The sequence below is a fragment of the Lygodium microphyllum genome, chromosome 30 (assembly GCF_053477565.2).
Source record: "Lygodium microphyllum isolate KBCC chromosome 30, Lygodium_microphyllum_v1.1.10, whole genome shotgun sequence".
Lineage (NCBI taxonomy): Eukaryota > Viridiplantae > Streptophyta > Polypodiopsida > Schizaeales > Lygodiaceae > Lygodium > Lygodium microphyllum.
Genome location: NC_141164.1, coordinates 74,774,409 through 74,784,530, shown reverse-complemented (window position 1 = coordinate 74,784,530; position 10,122 = coordinate 74,774,409).

The following is a 10,122-nucleotide window of genomic DNA, read 5'->3' as shown; positions in this document are numbered from 1 at the left end:
TGGGCCCTTGTGATGACTGAAAATTTCCCCTCATTGCATTGTTCATGGGCTTCTCTTGTCCATGTGAAGGCTCTCCCTGTTCAAAAGCCGTATTAGGGATGCCCACTCTCCCCAAAATGCCTTGGGAGTTCATATTTGTTGCATTCACTAATGGGCGCAGCATGCATACCGGATCTATCCTCATGTTCCTTCCCTTTCATTTGGAATTCCATCCACTTAGTGAGCTGGTCAGCAAGGGTGTCCATAATGGTCTTCATTTGACCAATGCCTTCCATCAATTCTCTATGCCTCTCAGTATGCCTTGTCTCATGAGAACTAAGGGTGTTCGTGAGTGCGTTGAGGTCCCCCACATCATGAGAGTAATCTTCATCTTCCATCTCAGGGGTATTTTCAGCCCTCGAGGCATGTGCATCCCTTATTTGTTGTTGGAAATCATCATTTGCCTTAGTTTTTCCCTTATTCCCTGCCATGGTTAGATGCAGTCCTGTGAGACCACCTGTCACTGTTTTACCCGTAACTTGAGCTAGGAAGCTCCGATTGGCCTACTTTTTTGTTTAAGCTAGAGCCAAGGATGCCCTCTTCAAACTAAGCATAAGCATGCTGCTACAAGTTTATTATAGAAAATTTTGCAATAGCAAATCTGTGGCTGTTTTATGCAGTCCTGCACCGTGTTTGAGAGCAGTAGGGGACTGTTTTGGCTTGTAAGGGATGGGTAGTGCCCAACTAAAGTGTCAAACCAATAGGGGGATTTCTGAGGTTTGCAAAAAGTCTTTGGGGCCTACTCTTCAATGCTGGTACTCACTCTTTACCTCTGAACTGTCTAAAAGATGCCTATAGCACCCTGTAGGAATTCAAGCGAGCTGGAATATGGTCCCTTCATCTATTGTATGTCTGCAACCGCTTCTCCCATGGCACCATACATTGCTTCAGCATATATATACATGCTCTACACCATAACATCGCTGCTGAGTATGAAAATGAGCATTCCCATGATCGTGTCACTCACAGATGAGCATCATAAATGCAATGTTTGTTGCATTTACTGTCATAACTGCATACATGACTGCATGTGTCATTGATTCTTAGTCATACATCATTGCAAGTACATCAGTGATACATCCATATGCCATATACATCAGTGGTAGAATCCCAAGTACATCAATATGTCATAGACATCAATGGCATCATCATGACTTGCCAATTCTCACTGTCCCCAAAATATCCTTGCACTTGCAAATAAGTTCCGGCTTTGGATCACCAAGAGGTGGGCAAAGTGCCCCCGAGCCAATTTTCTTGCCACCTCCTGGCATCGGGCTTTTTCCTCACCCGGAGTATACATGGCAGACATTTATTAATTAAGCAATCAACATGCTATGCATGGGAGCTTGAAAGTTATTATTTTCATGAAGTGCATGGAATTGAGTTAGGAATAAGGAGAAGGCTTACCAAGCAGTGACTCACTGCTAACTCACCTCATTTACAATGGATTTCAAAGATTAATTTGTGCTCAAACAATCATCACAAGTCAAGAGTTTAAGGTGAGGCAATCAGTAAATAGTATGAGAATTTTCAGCATAGAATGGATCATTCTGAATGCAAGGAAGCCTAAGAGAGGACGGAAATTAAATTGGCAGCATGTAAGCATTGAAATCTTGAAGAAAATGCATGATTGACTACTTGAATCTCTTCCAACAATAGGCTTTTAGGCTCAGCAAAGAGGATGGAATTAAAAGAGATTTCAAGAGTCAATTACCTCTTTGATGGGTGAAGACGTGCTGAGAATCAATGGCCAATGTCCCATGATTGCTCTCCAATGCTCCCATTAGCTCCATGATGACAATTTCAGCCAAGAATTGAGTCTTCAAGCTTGATTCTTCAATGGGAGAATGAAGGGTTGAACTTTAGTAGTTCTCAGCGCATGCCTTGAAGGTAATAGAAGAAGAATGCCTCAAAATCTCACCCCATAATGCCTTCCCGTTCTCCAAAGCTCTTCCAATTGGGTAGGCAAGCTCCGTTGATGGCAAGGAGTCAAATCTTAAAGCCCCTGGACCTAATCTTGAAGAGAACTTGAAGAAATTGAAGGTCGTGGTCTATGGCTATGGCTGCCCCAAATGTCTAGCTTGCATTCTTGCCTCCATATTCAAATACAGGCTTCTCGATGCTTGCTTCTTCAAAGATTCTTGTAGGCACAAGTTCTTGGGACGAAGGAAGGCAAAAGCCCTCAAGAATCAGTGAGTTTTGAAGAAGAATCCATGGCTGTCCATGGCCGGCACATGTTAGGGTTTTAGAGGTTGAAGGATGTCCAAGAAGATGAGAAGGAGGCTTTAGACTTGCAAGAACCAACTACTAGATGGTGGGGAAGAAGGCCAAGATGAAGGAGAAACTTGGTGTGCTGCTGCTTTTCCCTATATTTTTGCCCAAAATTTGTGTCGAAAATTGCATGTTGTACACAGGAGGGAAGAAGGAAGCTCAATCACCCAATTGGGTACTTGACATGAAGAATGAGGCCTCCTGGAAGCTGTGGTAGAGAGCATCTGATCATTGGAGATGGAAGGAAGAAGATCTATGTTGTTTCTCCTCCATGGAAGCTTGGCAGGATCTTGAGAATGAAGAGAGAGAAGACTCCATGTGAAAACTAACCAAGACCAACTCTTCCCCACTTCTTGTGACCACTGTTTCTAAAAATTTACCTTCAAATTTGGCCCAAAATGATCCATGAGCTACCAAATCCAGTCTTCCAGCCTCCAAACTTGGTCCAAGGACTCCATTAATGCTCCTAACTGATGTCCTCCCAATCCTTGATCCTTGGGTCCATCAGTGCTCCTGTCCCTCTGTACCTGAAGCTTCTTGGATTTTTAAACTAAAAAGGATGGTAACTGTGAGAAATGCGGGATCTAGAGCATGGCAAAACCGAAAGCTATAGAGGATGAAATGAGAAGTGTGGACTCATGATGGAAAGGACACTGTTTGATACACAAGTGAATTAGGTTCCAAGATTGAGACTTGGACTCATAAACACAATCTTGTGTATGTGGACAATGACATTGACACTTCACTGAAAAGAAAAGAGTACTACCATTGCATTAAGAAAAGGAAGCAAGTACAATGCTTTATAGGAAAGTAGGAAACTGCAGTAAGCACCATTGTGCATATGGGATAAGTTAGCCTGCATATCCTTGACCCTGAAGCTCCATACAAAGAGGCTATTTTAGTGAGTGTGATTTCTGATTCTCAACACCCCTCCTCAATCACAACTAGAAAGGCACAAAGTGTGTAGAGGCTGTAATGAGAACCACCTGCAAAGTGTGGGCACACCACAAACATGGTAGACACCAGAGACTATTGCAGAAAAGGCTAAGTGTGGGCACCAAAACATGATGGACATCCAGAGGCTGTAACAGGGGCCTCACAAAGTGTACAGGGACTGTAATGCCAAGTTACATAAGGAGTTTTACAAAGCTTATGGCAGGAAGCATTAGGACAAGGAAATACAAGGCTTTTTAAAACAGTCTATCAGAGTTATGAGAGTAGAAGGACTGATGAGTCTTGTCCTTCCGATCCTGGTGGTCTTCATCTTCATCATCTTCTTCCTTTGCTCCATTTTCTTCTTCTTCTTTGACTACGACTAGATAGGCCTTTTGGGATCTCTTTCTTGCGTGGCAGAACTTCTTGGTGTGTCCGATCCTTTTGCAGAAGTCATAGAAGAGCTGATCCTTCTTGCCTTTGTACCTGTTGCCAACATATAATGCATGCTCATCTCTAGAGGTACTTGGTTCTTCCTTAGTTTTTAGCTTCTTTTCCTCTTCTAACAGTGATGCCTGGATATCAACAAGTTCAGGACTTGGCATGTTGATTAAAGTTGTTGATACATTATTATATTCAGGAGGCAAACTCTTAAGTAGAACACCAATGTAAACATCTTCATCCATTTTAATGTTGATTCCTGCAAGTTGGGTTAGGAGTCCTTCCATGTAATTAAGATGTGTGGCAAGTGATGTACTGGACTTCATTTCAAGCCTGAAGAACTCAATCAGGAGACCATACTTTGATGATTTAGATTGTGCACCGAATAGGGTGTCAAGTCTTTTCCATGTATCCTGTGAGGTCTCACAGTTATCCACATGATGGATATAACTGTCGTCTAGCTCCAGTTTGATAATGGCCTGGGCTCTATCATCATTCTTTTGCCAAGTAGTTGCAAGGTCCGCGTCCTGAGGTTTCTTCTCTTTGCCATTTATGATGGCCCAGAGACCCTTTTTCATCAAGATGAGCTTGATGCGGGTTTGCCAGGTATGAAACCCAACTCCTTTAAATCGAACATTTGAAAAATCTTTTCCCATGTTGAGGTTGCAAGATCAGCAGCAAATCAATACCAGAATTCTGAGATTTTATCAGTAGAAGAGCAGAATGCAGTGTGTCAAGAGACATAGTTAGTGACATAGTTAGAGACATATGTTAGTGTTGATGTTGAGCTTGATTCTTCTTGTTTGGGATTCTTTTGGTCGTTCTTCAATCTTCTCAGGTCCTTCCCCTCCTTGATTTGATGCTGGGTCAATGGATTAGAGTGACAAAGACTTGGGTTGAGTGTCAGGAGAAAGAAAAAACTGAGAAAAAAAAGCTTGAGAAATTTTGGCTATGGTGGAATTAGGGTTTCTGAAATAGGGGCCTGGTTTTTTCAACATTGCAAGAGCTATACTTGATCATTTTCAAAAATTTTTACATGCCTAGGAAGCTGACTTCATGGGCTATCAAAGCCCCATGATAATTGTCAAGATCGTGGACTGTATGCAGTACGCAGGCAGCTCGAACGAATTCGGCGCAGTTCAGGACAGATTTCCGCGATTTCCGCAATGCTGGAGTCAGGGTGTAGTAATGTAGTCGATTTTCATGCCAGGATGAAGCGCCTTGAGTAGAGGAACAACTCCCTAGAAGAAATCGTGGGCTAAGATGGCCTATAGAGTAAGATATAGAAGCTCCAAGTGCTGTATGTCCTGTCTGGCTATGGCAGACACAGAGCAGAGATTGACAGTTTAAGCAATGCTGAGCTACAGATGGTCAAATGTCCTGGATTGATGTGATACAGGGAAGCTTTGTGAGTTGGGGAATACTTTTCCAAAAGGAAGCTCCAAGAGATTTGACCTGTGGAGTGAGATATAAGCAGCTCAATCTGACAGGGTGCTGCTGGCTATGGCTGCCATGGAAGCTTCAGTGAGAGTAGAGTTGGGAGATGAAGTCATGAGCTCACATTGAGCTAGACTGAGGTTGAGAGGAATCAAGAGAGGCTAGAGAAGCAATGCCATGCCCAACTGGGCTCTGATACCATGTGAGAAATGCGGGATCTAGAGCATGGCAAAACCGGAAGCTATGGAGGATGAAATGAGAAGTGTGGACTCATGATGGAAAGGACATTGTTTGTTACACAAGTGAATTAGGTTCCAAGATTGGGACTTGGACTCATAAACACAATCTTGTGTATGTGGACAATGACATTGACACTTCACTGAAAAGAAAAGAGTACTACCATTGCATTAAGAAAAGGAAGCAAGTACAATGCTTTATAGGAAAGTAGGAAACTGCAGTAAGCACCATTGTGCATATGGGATAAGTTAGCCTGCATATCCTTGACCCTAAAGCTCCATACAAAGAGGTTGTTTTAGTGAGTGTGATTGCTGATTCTCAACAGTAACTGAGCATGTAAGGTAACTAAATGGATCAAAACTAGAGCTTTGATACGACTTGTAATGAAGAGGACATAAGAGAGGGAGAAGAAAAGAGAGAGAGAGTGCAGAAGAGAGAGAAAGACTGTGATGAGGAGAGAGATTTACTAGAAAAGGAGAGAAAGACAGAAAGAGAGAGAAAGAAGACATGAAAGCTAGGAGAGAGAGAGAGATGAAGATGAAAGGAGACTTGTAATATGATCTGATGCAAAAATCAAGTCCCTAACACCTTATATACTGTTAGAAATGCGGGATCTAGAGCATGACATAACCGGAAGCTATGGAGGATGGAAGGAGAAGTGTAGACTCATGATGGAATGGACACTATTTGTTACACAAGTGAATTAGGTTCCAAGATTGAGACTTGGACTCATAAACACAATCTTGTGTATGTGGACAATGACATTGACACTTTACTGAAATGAAAAGAGTACTATCATTGCATTAAGAAAGGAAGCAAGTACAATGCTTTATAGGAAAGTAGGAAACTGCAGTAGGCACCATTGTGCATATGGGATAAGTTAGCCTGCATGTCCTTGACCCTGAGACTCCATACAAAGAGGCTGTTTGAGTGTGATTGCTAATTCTCAACACCCTTCCTCAATCACAACTAGGAAAGGCACAAAGTGTGTAGAGGCTGTAATGAGAACCACCTGCAAAGTGTGGGTATACCACAGACATGGCAAAACACCAGAGGCTATCGCAGAAAAAGCTAAGTGTGGGTACCATAAACATGGTGGACATCCAGAGGCTGTAACAGGGGCCTCACAAAGTGTACAGGGACTGTAATGCCAAGTTACATAAGGAGTTTACATAGCTTATGGCAGGAAGCATTAGGGCAAGGAAAAAATACAAGGCTATTAAAACAGTCTATCAGAAATATGAGAGTACAAGGACTGATGAGTCTTGTCCTTCCGATCCTGGTGATCTTCATCTTCTTCTTCCTTTGCTTCATTTTCTTCTTCTTCTTTGACTGCGACTAGATAGGCCTTTTGGGATCTCTTTCTTGCATGGCAGAACTTCTCGGTGTGTCCGGTCCTTTTGCAGAAGTCACAAAAGAGCTGATCTTTCTTGCCTTTGTACCTGTTGCCAACATATAATGCATGCTCATCTCTAGAGGTACTTGGTTCTTCTTTAGTTTTTAGCTTCTTTTCTTCTTCTAACAGTGATGCCTGGATATCAACAAGTTCAGGATTTGGCATGTTGATTAAAGTTGTTGATATGTTATTATATTCAGGAGGCAAGCTCTTAAGTAGAACACCGATGCAAACATCTTCATCCATTTTAATGTTGATTCCTGCAAGTTGGGTTAGGAGTCCTTCCATGTAATTAAGATGTGTGGCAAGTGATGTGCTGGACTTCATTTCAAGCCTGAAGAATTCAATTAGGAGACCATACTTTGATGATTTAGATTGTGCGCCGAATAGGGTGTCAAGTCTTTTCCATGTATCCTGTGAGGTCTCACAGTTATCCACGTGATGGATATAACTGTCATCTAGCTCCAATTTGATAATGGCCTGGGCTCTGTCATCATTCTTTTGCCAAGTAGTTGCAAGGTCCGCGTCCCGCGGTTTCTTCTCTTTGCCATTTGTGATGGCCCAGAGACCCTTCTTCATCAGGATGAGCTTGATGCGGGTTTGCCAAGTGTGGAATCCGACTCCTTTGAATCGAGCATTTGGCGAGTCTTTGCCCATGTTAGATTTACGGGAACAGTAGCAAATCAACTTCAGACTTTATTAGATTTGAGTAACAGAAGAATTGATTGAGAGACACAAGTGCTAAAAAGCACTAACTGAGTGTCAATGAATACCAAATCTGCAAAAGTCTTTTACTCCAAGTGATCTTCCCCTTCTTGATTTGATGCTGATGTCTTCAGATCTAAGTGATAGTACTTTAACGAACTTCAGAGAGTATTGCTCAGTGATTAAAATCACTGTTGATAACTTCAGTGAGAGAAACAGTGAAAAATGTCAAGATTTTGAAGCTTTTGGCTATGGTGGAATTAGGGTTTCTGAGATAGGGGCCTGGTTTTTTTCTTATTGCAGGAGCTTCAGTGCATCATTTTCAAAACTTTTTACATATCTAGGAAGCTTATGTCATGGGCTACCAAAGCCCCATGGAGATTGTGCAGATCGTGATCAGCATGCAGCGCGCAGGTGCCGCGAACAGAATCGACGCAGATCTGGACAGCGAGGTCGAATTTCTGCAATACTGGAGCCAGGGAGCATCAATGTCATTGATTATTGTGCCAAGATGAAGTGCCTTGAGCAGAGGAACAACTCTTCAGAAGAAATTGTGGGCTGAAATGGCCTGGTTGAAGAGTTATGGAAGCTCCAAGCAAGGTAGGTCCTGTCTGGCTATGGCAGACACAGAACAGAGATTGGGGATTTTCACAATGCTGAGCTCCAGATGGTCCAATGTCCTGGATTGATGTGATACAGGGAAGCTTTATGAGTTGGGGAATACTTTTCCAGAAGGAAGCTCCAAGAGATTTGACCTGTGGAGTGAGATATAAGCAGTTCAATCTGACAGGGTGCTGCTGGCTATGGCTGCCATGGAAGCTTCAGTGAGAGTAGAGTTGAGAAAAGAAGTCATACACTGACACTGAGCTGGATGGAGGTTCAAAAGAATCAAGAGAGGCTGGAGAAGCAATGCCATGCCCAACTGGGCTCTGATACCATGTTAGAAATGCGGGATCTAGAGCATGACATAACTGGAAGCTATGGAGGATGGAAGGAGAAGTGTAGACTCATGATGGAATGGACACTATTTGTTACACAAGTGAATTAGGTTCCAAGATTGAGACTTGGACTCATAAACACAATCTTGTGTATGTGGACAATGACATTGACACTTTACTGAAATGAAAAGAGTACTATCACTGCATTAAGAAAGGAAGCAAGTACAATGCTTTATAGGAAAGTAGGAAACTGCAGTAGGCACCATTGTGCATATGGGATAAGTTAGCCTGCATGTCCTTGACCCTGAGACTCCATACAAAGAGGCTGTTTGAGTGTGATTGCTGATTCTCAACATATACTAGTCATTGTAGCTAGTATTTTCCCCTTATTAAATCCCCCTCTCTTACACTAGGGGTAGTCTCCTCTTGATTCGAGCTCTTGGAAATTTTCTCCTCATTAGGGGAGTTTTGAGGTCTCAAAAATGCCATGTAAGCAATCCTAGAGAGAGAAAATATTTTAGAAAATAAAATCATTTTTTATTTTTAAAAACTTTTATATTTTGATAAGTAAATATATAAATAATTATTAATAAGTCATTGTCGGGATATTCTCGTGGCCACATCAAACCTAGAAATCTAGGCCGCCATAAAGGTGACAAAGATTGTCATAATAAAGATCTTACTCATCCTCATTAAAGTGAAAACTAATATTCAATTTGAATTTTGTTCGACATTTGATTACTTCCCTCCATTCTCACTCTCTTCTTTCTTTCCCATCCTTACTAGTTTCTTCTTCATTTTCCTTCTTGTTTCTAATTCACATACTTTTTCAATCCAATCTTCTAATCACATCCTTGGCTATGGATCAGCCATCCAATGATCTCTGTAGCTCTAGTAGGCCTCTCTATCATCTTCATATTGAGTTGGATAGTGAGTATGAACCAATAAGGAAGAGAACAAAACCCATTACCATTACAGAGTCTACGAACCATGTACTCAGGTTTGAAGGAAAGAAGAATCTTGATCTTTGGTTAGATACGAGGCTATATCCCAAAGATCCTAGCAAAAGTAGCACTCCGCCTTTCTATAATAGCTCTTCATTGTTGAGGTTCATTGGTGATGGTTATAATGGGTTTCAGAAAAGAATGTCCTCAAATTGGAGAACCATCTTTTATCAAAACATAACAACAAGTTATTGCAGCAGCTAGAAGGCTACCAACAGAGGATTCATTTGTTGGAGAAACACATCAAATTTTATCAATGAAAGAAAACTAGTTTAGGACTTCAAAATCGACAAAAGGCTCTTAGAAATATTGAGAGTCTCAGATGAGGAGGAGGTGGTTGTAGTTAAAGAATCCAAGGAGTAAGGTACATTTTTGTTCCACTTTAAAAATATGAAATATGACTTTGTTTATAATTAATTGAATTGATTTGTGATGTTGATTTTTTTTAGGTCTCTTCTTCAATCTAATGTAAGTGAAAGAGATTCTTTCAAAGCATCTCAGTTTTATTATCATCTTCTTCCTTCAATAGTTTCAAAAAATATTTTGGAGAAGAAAAAAGTTAAAAATGCAAAGAAATAATGCTTGGAGTCATTTATAAAGGATCTCCCTTTGGATACTGAGTTAGTGCAAAAGACACTAGATAATATTGGTATCAGTCGAGATGCTTATATACAACTTTTCTAGCTTTTACAATAAAATATGAAGCAATGACAAGTACGTA